This window comes from Arvicola amphibius, chromosome 8 (assembly GCF_903992535.2).
Source record: "Arvicola amphibius chromosome 8, mArvAmp1.2, whole genome shotgun sequence".
NCBI lineage: Eukaryota > Metazoa > Chordata > Mammalia > Rodentia > Cricetidae > Arvicola > Arvicola amphibius.
Window position 1 is genome coordinate 51,405,086 of NC_052054.1, and position 15,245 is coordinate 51,420,330.

The 15,245-nt window shown below is 43.7% G+C and overlaps 1 pseudogene; it reads right to left on the reverse strand.

Annotated features, from left to right (window-relative positions):
* Window positions 1–271: 271 nt before the first annotated feature.
* LOC119820346 lies at window positions 272–13,979 on the reverse strand (annotated as a pseudogene).
* Between the last annotated feature and the right edge of the window lie 1,266 nt (window positions 13,980–15,245).

Here is a 15,245-nt window from a genome sequence, read left to right on the forward strand (position 1 = left end):
GTGGAGGCACCTATCTGTCCTCTTACTCAGGATACTGAGGAAGTAGGATCACTTTGAGCCCTGTTATTTGGAGCCAGCCTGGATGTTACAGTGAGACCACCCATAACTTTAAAAAATTATCTGTAAAATAGTATAATTATAATAATTAGAATAATCACATTTCAATGACTAAGATACTAATTATACTGAAGTACATTATTTCTATATTTGTATGGAGAACATACAATTTGTTTAAAGAGATGAATGATTATTTAACATCTGTTTCAAGATGTTAAAGTATTAGGAAAAGATTTATTTTAGGATGGATCAAATATAGCACTATCCTGACCTGGAGGTGAAGGGTTTAATTCAGAAGGCTGAGGTAGAAGGTTCACCAGTTCCAGGCCAGTCTATGATATACAATACAACATTATTTCAAAACCAGACAAAACAGAACAATAACAATAACGAAATTCAACAATGAAAATGCTTTTTCATATAATTATTCAAATAAAGTACTAAGGTGTTAGCATATATCCATATAAGCACATTCTTATAACTCTTTTATTGTCATCTTAGGAGAAGGAGGGCTGTTCAGCAGATGTCTTGCACAAACTCCAAACCCCGTGGGTTTCTCAGTCTGGAAATCCTCTCACTCACATTTCCAGAGTGAAGAAGGACCAGGAGATGACATGAAAGAAGCCCCCGGTCAGTGCTCATCGTGAATCTAGAAAGCAGGTCTCCACTTGAGGGAAAATATTCCTCCTGTGTTCTCATAAAAGGACCAAACCAAATGAGTCCTTAACATTCTTTAACCCAACACTAGGGATAAGGTAAAGAATTACATAATGTATCCCCATTTCCAAATATGCTTCCATGAAATTGTTATAGAAATAATATGCCTACCCAGTGAGAATTCACACTGCACACTTAGAGATTAATAAAGGAAAAGCTCTTTACAAAAAAAACCAACAACAACAACAAACAAACCATGAGGCTGACTGTGGCTAATGCCCAAAGAAGAGCTGGCCTTGAGTTGAAGATTTCCTAGCTCTTACTCACACCTTAGGCTGATTCTTTGCACAAATGCTGTCATTCTTAATCCTCTCAGGTCCTGGTCCAGGTTATACTTGGAACAATTTAAGCAGTCATAGAAGACCACATGTCTGGACACTTGGGCAGGTGGGAGATTTACACACAAAGATATTGTCAGAATAGTTTGTTGAGTACACCAGTGTTGTGACATAGTTGCTGCTAGATTCATCTTGCCAGGGCATAGTGATGGTTGTCAGCCTGCTCTGCCCCCTTCAGCTGCTCTTTAGAAGGATGTTCTTTAATATGGCGATGGGCCTAATGACTGGTTATAAGATCCTTTCGTTATGGGGATGGAGCCTAACTGGAGGTCAGTCTTGGTGAATAATCATTTAGCAGAAATTTTCTCAGCAATCCTAAACTTAGATTATGGCACAAAGTTTTCTCTCTTCAGCTTCTAGCGAACTTGGTCAGCACACTACTTCTTTTCCAGTGAGCTTGGAGGTAACACCCTTTAACTAAATGCTACTTCATCTAGCAAGATTTCCTAAGCAGAATATATCCTTTATAGCATCAATTTTACTACTTCCAGTTTCTCTTGCATCAAAACTACTCTCTCCCACTCATCCAAGAGAAAATGGACACTTGATCATTTGCGCAGCAAAGGCCAATCCATTCCACATCTCCGTGGTACCTGCCTACTGGAGCACTACCGATTTCTTAAATATAGATGCCTTTTAGCACACACCACACACAAAAAAGTATTTCCTAGTAAGTCTCCCAAACAGGAACCTTGTTACAAGATCCCACTATATGAGATCACTTGGTACATTATGGAAGACTCTGGAAATTCCAGAATTTTTAAAAAACAGTTTAGTAGTTACTGTGCAGTAGCTCTAGAAGCTGAGAACTTCTGTGACTCCCCTGGCCGTAAGTGTAGGAACTATGAAGTTACTAAACAAGTCATCTTTTCCAAATGTTTGTCCATTTTCTCCTGGTGTATCCCGGGGGTTACAGCCATTACCTGAGAGGCCTCACACATGGTGTTTGGGAATTGCCCAGAAGGGTCAGCCGTGGGCTCTATCAGCTAGAAATATGTCTAGACTCCTCAGTTACAGAGGCCTCGAACCCTTCATCTCAACTACTTCAGAATGCGTTCCATTCCATTTTTCTGTGTCTTTCCATTCCTTTTCCATCTCACAGCCATTGAGCCTAGAGCTGGAAAGCAAGGTTCTTCAGTCCTCACTCTCTCCTTCTTTTGACTGGTGACGCAGGGGTAAGGTGGCTAATTTGTACATCACGGGAAAAAGAATGCCAGTGAAGATGGCCGATGCTAAACAGACGTACAGAACCACGGGCAGGCCTGGATGGCGTCTCTCAATGATTCCAATGACTGCAGGAAAAGCCATTTCCCCCAGAGAGGCACCAACTACAAAGAATGCTGCAGACTTCCCAGTTAAGGTGGTGTACTGCTCGATCCAGGAAATGCCGCTGGGAAAGGTGGTTGCCATCGAGGCTCCATACACAGCAGTCGCGATCCAGAGGCAGAGAGGGCTCTTGTCAAAAAGCACCAGAAACAAAGATGAAGCAAGGCTGCCAATGTTGCTCAACACAATCATGGTTCTAGGCTGTAAGAATGTTGCAAAGAAGATGGCCAGGCCCCTGCAGGCTGAGAAGGTCCCCCAGAAGACAGAGTTCAAGCCGGCTGCTTCAGTTTCTTTCATGCCAACATGGGTGGTGGCAAAGGAGAATATGTAAGAACCAAATGTTATCTCAGCTCCAACATAAAAGAAGAAGAAGATGAAGAGGAGGCAGAGCAGGGCCCAATGATATTTAGCTCTTCGAACTCTCTGACTAGATGCTGTGGATTTTTTCTGCCTTGAGCGTTTCTTACAAAACAGACCAAACAGAAAGAAAGAAACTACTAGTGCATAGGTGCCGATGGAAACATACGTCCACAGCAGATTCATGTCATCAGGTACCGCAAACAGAGAGTCTGGGCTGGCTTCAGAGGATCGGTTCAGCATTAGAGGGTCAAAGTCCAACTCTGTGTGGTTCTGAGTGGACACTGTTGTACCCCAGGCCAATTTAGCCAGCAGGGGAGCCAGGAAGGCACCCAAGGCGAAACTGAAGTGCAAGGCCTGCATGTGTGGGGCTCCTTTGTCTCCCCAAAGATCCAAGATGAGGACATTCCCACCTACAAGTTAAAGAAACAATTTGTCAGGTGCTTCATAGAGGAAGAAGTGTCTGTATTAGAGTATGGGAGCTTGCAAAGTTCTGAGTTTACACCAGAGCCACTCTATAATTAAGGTGCTCCAACCTGCTATCACCAGAGGACTGGGTTCCATCTCATCTTCATACATGAAGTTTACAAGTTAGTAAACTGTCATGTGGGCTAGGTATATTTGAAACAGTTTATTATAAAACAATAGTAATCTCACTGGGAAACTGTGGTGGTTTGAATCAGAATGGCCTCCATAAGTTAATATATTTGCAAGCTTAGTCCCCACTTGGGGACTTGTTTAGGAAGGGTTAGGATGTGCAGACATGTTGAAATTTATCACTGGGGGTGGGCTTTGAGGTTTCAAAACCCCAAGTCTAGTCAATATATCCTGCTGCCTCCCCCTTTCCATTTCCCTCCACCTCCCCTCCTTCTCTCCAAATGAGAATCTAAAGTCCTCATCTACTATTCTCCCTGTGCCATGCCTGCCTGGAAGCCACCATGTCCCTTGCCATGATGATCATGGACTCACCCTCTGAAATTGTAAGCTAACTCCCAATTAAATGCTTTCTTCTATAAGTTGCCTTGGTCTTGGTGTCTCTTCAGAGCAATAGAAACAGCAAGACACTGCTAAATTTATTTGTATTTTGAGACAGTTCTCAAATATGTCCTATTGACTTTGAACGTGTTATGTAGCTGGAGATGATCTTGAATTTTTGGTACTCCCACTGGTGCCGCTTAACTGCTAGGATTACAAGAATGTGCCATTCAGTTTATGCAGTGCGTAGGATAGAACACAGTATTTCATGCATGCTAGGCAAATACTCTGGCCAACTGAACTATATCCCCAAGTCCGTATGTAAATATATATAGATAGTAGGCAAAATTTAATCTAATGGTGGAGAAACTGCCAAAGATTCAGTACTTCCAATTAGGTGTCAATTCCAATTGAAGAATATTGTTTGCTTAAGTCTAAACCAGATGCACAACACCCAACTGGGAGCCAGATTGCCCCAGAATTGTGGCATACTTGTTATAGGAAACAAAAACAATTTTCAGAATTGTACACTACATAGTTTCAACACCCACACAGTAAAAAGCCAGAAGCATCTAGTGTTTGGTTATCTTTAAACAAATCAGGTATTTTGAGACAATCATATGGTTTCACACTGCAATTTTTGCATTCAAATGGAGCTTGATGTGTAAAATATTTCCATGATCTATCAAATATTGTCTCTTCTCTTAGAACAAGAAAGTTGGGGATTGAAAGCTCGGATTAGGGATAAACAATGATCTACATGTAATTTAGGAGGTCTTCAGTGATAGAGTGAAACATGGAGATTTTCCACTGCAGAGAAAGAGAAAACAACCAGAAACAAAGGCAAGAATATGGTGCCCGCACGGATTTCTCTAAGCCTAGAATCCGGTTGCTGATGGAGGATTCCCATTGGCTAATAAACAAACTGCCTTGACTTTTTGATGCAGCAAGATTTAGATAGGTGGAGTAGACAGAACAGGAAAAAGGAAGTGAGGTAGATGGCTCAGACAATTGCCCCATCTCTCCTCTCTGGGGCAGACTGCCGTGCCTCTCCCCAGGGAGAGAGATGTGATGAAGACAGCCACCAGGTCAGACATGCTGAATCTTTCCCGATAAGACACCGCTCGTGGTGTTACACAGATTATTAGATATGGGTTAGTCAAGATGTGAGTAAGAGGCTGGAACTAATGAGCCAGGCAGTGTTTAAAAGAATACAGTTTGTGTGTCTGAAGTTGAATGATTCCTTCTGTGCTTCTGCAGCCGTATTCTACCCCGTATGGTGGTTTAACTGAGAATGTCCTCCATAGTCTCGGGCATTTGAATACTTGATCCCTACTTGGTGGTAATCTAAAAATACTGTTTAGGTAGGGTTAGGAGGTGGCCTTGTTGGAGAAAGTATGTCGCTGGGGCAGGCTTTGAGAATTTAAAAGCCTCCAACCATTTCTAACTGCTCCCTCTGCTTTATGCTTGTGGTTCAAGATGAGAGGTCCCAGCTTCCTGCTCCTCCCACTATGCTTGTGCTCCCCCATCATGGACTCCAACCCTCTGGAACCCTAAGCCCAAATAGTCTTTCTCCTACAAGTTGCTTTCATCATAGTGTTTTATCACAGCAATTACAAAGTAATTAATATACTTCGTCTGTCCCTATCAGATCATCATTTTCTCTTATACTAGAGTGGTCAAACTCTGTCCCGGAATGAGAGCTAGCCCATTTGCATTATGATTTCCTGTAGTGATGAGCTGCGGGCAGGCCTGCTTTTCATCCCACCCGGCTCCCGCATGGTTAGCTTTACACCCGAAATAACAACACACAAACTGTATTCTTTTAAACACTGCCTGGCTCATTAGTTCCAGCCTCTTACTCACATCTTGACTAACCCATATCTAATAATCTGTGTAACACCACGAGCGGTGTCTTACCGGGAAAGATTCAGCATGTCTGACCTGGCGGCTGTCTTCATCACATCTCTCTCCCTGGGGAGAGGCACGGCAGTCTGCCCCAGAGAGGAGAGATGGGGCAATTGTCTGAGCCATCTACCTCACTTCCTTTTTCCTGTTCTGTCTACTCCACCTATCTAAATCTTGCTGCATCAAAAAGCCAAGGCAGTTTGTTTATTAGCCAATGGGACTCCTCCATCAATTTCCTGCAGAAAGGGAGTCCTTCCATGTTGGACAACCCAACAATCTCTCATAAATAAAAATTCTCAAAGTTCACGTCACAGATAGTGTATAACAATTGGTTGGTTGTGATGAAAGTTAGCGTTTGCCACCATGCCCAGCCCTGATTGGCAGGAAGAAGGGGTGCTGGAAGTGTAATCTGATTGTGCAAGTCCATGCCATCTTAAGAGCAAGAAAATGATGCCACAATTTCATATGGTTTATTCTTACTCATTGTACTATCCCCAAATCGGGAGATGACTCCGAAGGGTTCACTAACCTTTATCCACAACACCAACTGAAGCACCAAAGACAGACATCATGACAACCAATAAGACTGCCTTCTTGCAAAAAGGAATGAAATAAAACCCAACTGTAGTAGCCAACATCGACACACCTGAAAACAGGAGACAATAAAGCCAGCTATAAAACAAGTATTCATCAGGGTCCTAGGTCAAAGGAACATCATAGCAAATTCTATAAATAAAAAATAACACTAAATTAAAACTGGTTGGTCTTCGGCTGGGCATGGTTGTACACACTAATGTTAATCACAATGTCTGGGAGACTGAGGTAGGTAAATCTCTGCGTTTGAGGCCAGCATGTTCTACAAAGACAGTTTCAGGCCAGCCAAGGTGACACGGTGAGCTCTTGTCTCAAAGACGATCAAGCCAAAAAGGCAAAGCCACCACCACCACCACTACCACAGTAAAATCTCAATCATGAGTAGATGAGAGATACAGTTGTAATCCATGGTGGTTTTATCTAAATCTTTTATAATATTTGTGGACTACAAAAGTATAAATTACTATGACTTGAATACAATTCTATCATTGCTAATATAAAATTAGAAATTATTATAAAAATAAATTTTATAGGGTCTGTGTTAACCCCAAAAGTATTACTTCAAAGAGAATTTTTATATGAGGTAACAATGCAAGAATAAATATCATAATAGATTACAGAAAAATTTTACCAAATAAATTTATTTGGGGAATAAAAGGAAATGAAGTACAGAAAAAAATAGTCTTTAAGTCAACTTTGGGAGTAATGATGATTACTTATTTGTCAGCAATAAATTATTCACCTTGCCTCCAAAGGAGTTTTATCATAGTAACCTAAAATTTTTTAATTATGCCAATTTATTGAAAAAGGCATGCTAACAACTCTGCCCTCTCTTCCAGGGTCAGGATCCGAGAGGATCAACCTGCGCTCAACTCTGACAAGGGCAATAGGCCTGAAGTGCAGGCTACCCCATCTCCCTGTTCCTTCATCTTCAACCCCAGCTCCACAGAGCCTGGCCAGGTTCCAGGAGTTATTCTGATCCCATGGCCCCAGAAGCCCTGCTGTACCCTCAGATAAGCAGAGCTTTCATGGTCAGCCAGTGTGTCAGTCAGGAGCAGAGCCTGCATTACAATAAAGGCCGGCACTGCTCAGGGTTACCAACACTCCTGAGAAAGAGCTAATCAAGTTTTAGAATGTTATGGATTCTGCTCAGAAGCCCAGCTGGCAGGGAGGATATCCACACCCATTTCTGTTGTCAACCATTCTTCAGTCTATGCTTTTAATGCTTAAAGTCAAGTTTAAAATTTGCTGGAAAAAAAAGCAAAAAGGCAGTGTTTACTTACCCAAAAGTAAAAAATGATTCATATAGTCAATGAGAGCTCCACCAATCATGGTGCCGCATACAAATCCAGAGGCACGGCCCACAAAAATGAGAGACAGATTGCTGATGTTTTGGTTCACATTTCTTGCCAGATCTGGAAATGTTGGCCCAAGGATAGCAATGCTTATTCCCTAAAATTTAAAATGAGAAGAGCTTTAAACTTATAACCACTAAATTGGTGTTTATTTAAGGTGGCATTTTCCACAATAAAGAATGGGAGGGAGGAATTGCAGTGTAATATAGAGGTTCCCTTTATTCAAACAAAACAAAATAGGCAACCCTTTACTATCAGAGGCATACGCTCCTGTGAGTCATCTTCTACTCAGTATTTAAATGTTGTTTGGCTTTGATTGCAATTCTTTTTAGATTTTTGAAGATCACCTTACATGATATTTCTGTATTAATAGTTACTAAGATATATCAAATGTATTCTCAAAATATTTTATTTTAAATATACTCCATTTATTACTGATATAGGAATTTAGTTGTCAAAATTTAAATTCCCAAACATCAGTTTATTGCTCATGTTGGTTATGTTAAAAATGCAATCTTTCTGACATACATAAATTTTTCTGAACTACACAAATACAATGTGCTGGAAATCGACTCCCCGAATGTTTCTAAATCTATAGTCTTCTTTAATGAAAGTCCAGAGCCACCAGGAAGGAGTATAGACTTTTAAGGAACTATTACATGCACACATACACAATGGTTTTATCAATAAAATGTTGCCTTACAATGTGTTAGCATTGGTCCTTTTAAGAAAAACGTTTCTAAGTCATCTATCTATATTCCAAGAGTGATTGATGGTAACTGCACTGATCTGCTTCAAACCAGTGTGCCCCCTTTTAACAGCAGGGGCCCAGGACGAAGGACTACAAGCGGGAACAGGCCAGCAGCAAGCACCAAGTTCAACGAAAGAATACTAAGTACAGGTTCTTATCAAAGTCCTCCAAGGGACTTTGAGACTTCAGCACACACAGCGAAGGCTCTCTAGGTACCTGTAGAATTTTCCCTCGCAGTTCCTCCCACATCAAAGAAACCCGAGAAGCAAGCCAGGTGTGATGATCTGTAATCCCCGAGGCAGAAACACCACCACTGAGTTTAGCCTCAGTCTGGGTTATTTAGTGGCACCATGTCTAAAAATGCTAAAATCTTAAAGACGACTGTGGCTACAGGTGTTCGCAGGCGCTTATGCCTACCACCTAACCACCTGAATGATGAAGAAAAGTCGTTTTCCGTCTGCAAAATTGCCAGGTAGCTGAACTTACTCAGCCTACCCCGGAGTTTGCATGGGTGGTTGTGGAGGTGAGCAGGTGAAGGTCTGGGTCCCCCTTTCTGTATCTCTTCCCATCGTACCCGAGACCATGAAAGTTTACATTAAGGCAATCCGTTTGAGTTGACAAAAACCCTCCAAGATTAGAACTGTGATCATTTCCTAGATGGGGAAACGGAGACCCAGAAAGATGAATGCACCGGATCTCCCACTGTGCAGGCGAGGGAAGCAGGTCTGCAGCTGGGGAGTGATCGTTTCTAGTGGGAACCTCCTGACCCAGCCTGGGAAGGGGCAGCCTGTGCTCTCACCAGTCCCACGAAGGCGGCATATAGGACCAGTGTGGTGAACCAGAGCAGCCCGCGCCGCGTCCCGCCGCTGCGCCCAGCCGCCGCCTCCTGCTCCTTGCGCGTCGCTGGGGCCCCGGATTCCTGCAGGAGCAGCTGCCCGGGGGCCAGGGCCGGGGCCCAGCGGAACTCCAGGTCCGTCTCTAGCTCCAGTTTGTCGGTTCCAAAAGGCTCTGGACGCCTTCAATCTCGTCCAGGCGAGTAAGATCTGGGCGCAGCCTGCCCTGCGGCTCCCCACGCCACCTCCCGGGTTATCTGTCCCTGCGACGTCCGCACTAAAGCCAGTGCCTCTGCTAGGCTCCCGGGTCGCCGGTGCAAAGGCAGCCACAGCCTACCAACAGAAGACACCGCTAAGCCCCAAGGAGAAGCACTGCCACACCCACAAGGTGAGGCCCGTCCCTCCCCATCACCTACGGAGGGGAAGGAGGGGGGGGACGGCTTGGCCTTTGTAAACTTGGCCAGAGCCCAGCCCCTGACGCCCGACATTTCTCTGCCTCCGTGTTCATCTTTCCACTTCACAGACATTCGAGGAAGCTCGCGCATCATCTTTCGTTTGTGTTAACCAATCCTCACAACGCTGCCGCCCAGTCAATCGCTAACAGTGGAACAGCAACTCCAGAAAACAAACCTAGGTCCAAAGTTGTGGTTTCGGATATGCGTCTCGTCCAATTCAGCACTTATTTCAGACATAGCATGATGTATTAGATGGCCGAATAAAGTTTTGCTTACTAAGGTCTTCGCTTCTTCACAGAAGACAAGGTCGCTTAGTTTGGTCTTTATCCAACACCCCCATCCCATCCTTGCGGGCGTGCCCCAACTCTTGCTCCTCTTTCGGAATACTCTGAGGCTCCTAGACCACAAACCTTAGTCTCATTATCCTGCCAAAACAGCTTCATCCACGTGTGGTTACTAAGCCTTTCCAAATTACCCCAGAGACGTCTCCTGAATCAGCTTCCAACTTCCTGTCTATGACTTTCCTTCTCGTCCGCATTTCAAGCACAGAACGCAAAGGTCACAGTCCATCTCCGAAACCACAGCTCTGAGAATTTCGGGATGTGCAGGTGGCCTCTGAAGCAGCACATAACAACTAAAAGGATTTTAAAAATCAGAGGCATGACTGCTACTTGAGAGAGTCCAGCTTGAAATCGGTTTGCAGTCAGCTTGCCCAACAGTGAGAATCTGGGGCAGCCATTGTACCGTCGCCGCTGTCTACCTGGTCATCTCCAGACAGACTCCAAGATCACACCTTCATACTTCCTCGTCTTTCTCCTCAATATCTCAAGTTCTGTCAATATTACTCCTATAGATATTCCTAAAACCAGACCTCTTCATGGTAAAAAGGCTGAACTGAAGCCAATTTTCTCTAAAGAGCTAATTAGTTCCTTTCGCCCCTGTTTGCAGTAAGATCTTAACTTTGTAGCTCTGGCTGACCTCAACTTCTCAACCTTCTGCTTTAGCTCAACAAGACTGGGATACTAGGCATATGCCACCAGACCTGATTGCAATAGTCTTTGATTAGGGATTCTAGGACCCAACAACATCCAGTCATCGCTATAAGGAAGTAATTGGTGTGCAAGCCAGGCGTGGTGGATCACACCTGTAACCACAGCACTCAGGAAGCTGAAGCAGCAGTACCACACACTCAAAGGCCTGCTGAGGCAACAAAACAAACACGCAAGAAACTCCAAGACAGTGTTCAGATGTGTCAAACAGAAGCAATTGGTTGTATAGCCAGTAAAGGGCTAAAAACTGTAGAAACAGGACAGCAAAAACAGTTCTTTAAAAGTTACTCATGCTAGACAGTTAAGAAGCAGTCACTGACGTCAAGCCTGAGCATGTCACCTGGACCCACTCTGAGATCATGATGTCAGACATTACGTCTGATTTGGCATCCGATGTACCCCTGAATGAATAAAATTCCTTGCTGTGGGATATTTGTACACAGGTGTGAAAATGTGTTGCTGTGATTGGCGTGATAAAAGCTGAACAACCAATAGCTAGGAAGAGGTTAGGCAGGACTTCCGGAGACCAGAGAGCACTCTGGGAAGAAGGGCAGCTGGCAGAGTTGCCAGCTAGCTGGAGAAGAAGCGGTAATGCCACGTGACAGAACATAGATTGATATAAATGGGTGAATTTAAATTATAAGAGCTAGTTAAGACAAGCCTACGCTAAAGCCAGTTTTCATAATTAGTAAGAAGTCTCTGTACTGTTATTTGGGACTGGCGGCAGAAAAGAAAGGTTATAGTTCCTAGCATAAGAAAGCCACTCAAAAAGCTGGATGTGCTAGCTCATGCCTTTAATCCCAGCATTCAGGAGACAGAGGCAAGCAGATCTCTGCGAGTTTGAGGTCAGCCTGGTCTACAAAGCAAGTTGCAGGACAGCAAGCACTACATAGAGAAACCTTGTCTCAAAAAAACAAAAAGTCAAAGTTTTGATAGGTAAATTATTGCAATAGTTAAAGAATTAAACACTGCTAGAAAGCCAGAGTTGTCTCTGGAGTAGAGCAGGTGTCTAGTTGGGTGTGAGCTGAAGCCAGATTACACAGGTGAATAATAACATGCATTAAATAGATAATTAAATAGAATTAAACAACTTATATAGGGCAATTGTGAAGAAAAACGTGTAGTTTAGTGAAGAGAGCACAGATTTTGGAGTCGTGCAAACCTCAGACTGAATTCTGGCTTCTTTTCCACCAGCCTTAGCACTCGGGTCTTCCTCTATGAAAACAGCATCCAGCATGTGCCTTACAAGGCTTCAGGGTTCGGGGAGATGATCAGAATCAGTGTTGTCAGTAAGAAGTTACCATCATAACTAAACTGGCTCCACCACCTCTGTGGTCCCTCTTCATATACAAAACTACACAGTTCCTGGTCAACGGTGATAACTGTATAACAACCTGTTGGCTCAGTCACAGAGAGAGATGAAAGGAAAGCTTGGTGTGATAGCTTACAGATGACATCTGAATTCAAGCTTAATTGTTTTCTTAAAGAATGACTTTTAGTAAAGAATCAGAAATTAGCCCCCTCTACATGCATACCATCAACCTCAGAGGAAGCCTCATGATGCACAGTGAGGCCTCAGTCTGATAGCCCGTCTTTCACAAGCCTTTCCTTGTAGAAAGTACTGGGGGCCTTTATTTCACACTCATATACTTAGGACACTGAGATGCTGCTTTCTGCTTCTTATGGCCACGCTTTCCTAAGAGGAGACAAAGAGGTCAAAGGTTGCCCAGAGTCCCTAGTATGGAAGTTCTGTCCTGAGCAGAGCATGCAGTCGTAAACCAGGGTCACTTGAAACAGGGACGGTAGGAGTCAAGGACTCGGGGACTATCACTTATTATAATCGTTTAGATAAGACATAACCTCTTTCAACTTGAACGTTCCAGCTTTAAAAAGATCTTTCCCAGAGACTCATAAATGTACGAAGTCGGGAGATAAGCATACACGTGAATCATGCTGAGTCGGAAACACTGAATGGTTTCACGCTTCTTGTCAGGGTGCAAAGCAGGGCCATGGATCCCGACAGCAGGCTTCCAGGTGCCCATTCAGAAAATCTCCTTTCTCCTCTGAGACAGAGAAGTAGCTATAATCATCTCCATTAGGAAATCTATCAGCAATATACGTAGTAAGTCATGTAGCAAATAACAATTTCACTGGTGAACTGGTAAGTTTGGAACCTGTCAGAAAGCTCTTAAGAGAAGCTGGAAAAAAAAAAAAAAACAAACCCAAGGATTGTTCATGTGTTAAGCGGAATGCTACTCACATTGTAGGGGCTCAGTGTAAGTGTGAACCCCTCAATGTGTAAATCATGAAGACATTCTTGACTAATTCTAAAGGAGTGATGTCAAGCCCATTTTTAAAAATCAAAGGCACAACTAATGACCAGAGTCTAAGCTCAGAGCAAGTATGCATTATGAATTTATAATTATAACTGTGTTTATATCACACGTCACAATATTCCTCTGAAGCTGTTCTTCAAAAGCTATAAACAGTGAATGCAGTCGTATGTAAATGTAAGAAATTCACAAGACCACTGCTACTCTTTAAGAGTGTTAGGTCTCAAACTCAGGACTAACCTTATTCAGTACCTGTGACTCCCTCAGCGCTTCTCACCCTTCCAGTACCCCTACCCTCTCTTTCCCATGGCCAGGGCTTCCCTTCCCCACCACCAGCCTGATTCCTCCACAGCAGTCTCTTGCCCAGCTGCCTCTCTTGCTCTCCTTCTCTCCCCTCATGGTTTGGTTAAGCCAGTGGGACATCCATGTTCAGCCAGGACTCTCCCCTCTGCCTGCTTTCTCTCTTATATCTACATTAAAAATATTCTCCATACGTTAGGAGTCCTCCTACTCCTTTCATTTTTCTTCATTTAATGAGGAAATAAAACTACAATTAATTAGGTGGAATAAAATCACGATGTATTAGAGCAGAAGGCGGGCAAGCTGCAAAGAGTCTGGAATTGCTCGTGTTTGTCAGAACTTCCAGCAACAGAATCCACCTTCCTCTCTATTTGACCGAGCAGCAGCGATGGTGACAGCAAACAGGACACCTCTCCATCCCTGCTCTTCCTTCAGAGAGGATGCACAGTGAAGTCACACACGAAGAGCACAGCTTCTCCAGCCCCGCATTAGCTCTGCCCTACAGAGGTTCCTGTTTCTCATTCCCAAAGGCCAGGGTTCTCACCTTTGCCTGAGATTACACTACAGAGGAACTTAGAGGCTCAGGTCCACTGCAAAGAAGTGGGCATTTCCATGTAAAGTGCTGGGCATTGGTCACAATGGAACACTGCAAAGTAATTGTTACATAGGTCAGGGTTAAAATCCATGGAACCAAAGGCTTATCGCTCGTGCTGGGGGACAAGAGGACACAGCAGTCACGTTTCTCCTCCTGAGGTTTATGGGTTCTAGAAGGGCAGAGCGGATGGCCCTTTGCCCCCTTCAGTATCACTGAGCAATTCTCATATCACAGTCCAGAGAAAAGCACTTTGTATTCCTGGATTAAACAGACAAAGTATTTAATTCTAAGAAATAAAAAACACCCTGGAAAGTTTCCCACAAGCCTGCACTGTACAAAGGGCACTTCTGTCTGTGGCTTCGCTGTATTGGAGATACATGATCAAAGCTCTCACTCCTTCCGATAGTTTTCTATCTCCTTTTAAATACAAGTCTTACCGTAATCTTTATATCCTCTGGCTGCTGCTTTTGTTCTCTGCATGCTATCTGGCTGTGATGGCTCCTGGCTACAATGCCAGCACTCAGGAGACTGAAGCAGGAGTGCCAGGCCAGCCTGAGCTATACAGCAAGAGCCTGCCTAAAACAAACAGACTGGGTGGTGATAGCTCACGCCTTTAATCCCAGCACTCTGGAGGCGGAGGCAAGCGGATCTCTGTGAGTTCAAGGCCAGCCTGGTCTACAAGAGCTAGTTCCAGGACAGGCTTTAAAGCTACAGAGAAACCCTGCCTCGAACAAACCAAAAACCAACCAACCAAATAGATAACAATTTTAAGGAAGTAGATGCTAAAGGCAGAATGTCTACTTAAGGGGTTAATACTATGACCTAAGCCCCCAGGGCTGTAGGAGAAATGGTAAACTGAAAAGAGGTACTTTCAGTACATAAGAGAAAGAGTGCACTACAGAAAGAGAAACAGCCTTCTGTCGCTGCATCCTCTCCTGAGCCTCATGCTAGGGGAGTCCATGCGCCAAGCTGTGGGCACAAGGTGAGTGGGCTGCTGTGAAGAAAGGTGCCACGTTTCACTTAAACCAAAGATTTATTCAGAAGCAACTTACAGCAATATGAGAAAAATAACCCCCCACCATCAGATTGGAATTAAAAGCCATTCACCATAAAACTTGGGAAGAAGTAAACAAACCCACTCAATTCTGCCCATTTAGTAAGGATAGCATGTGTATGTTTTGTCATATTTAATATGAAGCAGCCTTTCTCCTCTGACTCGCGGTTGTCATTCCTCCTTCTCATTGTTACTTTGGTTCCCTAGGTACTTTAAACCCCACGCAGGTGGAACATTTTACAGTGGGT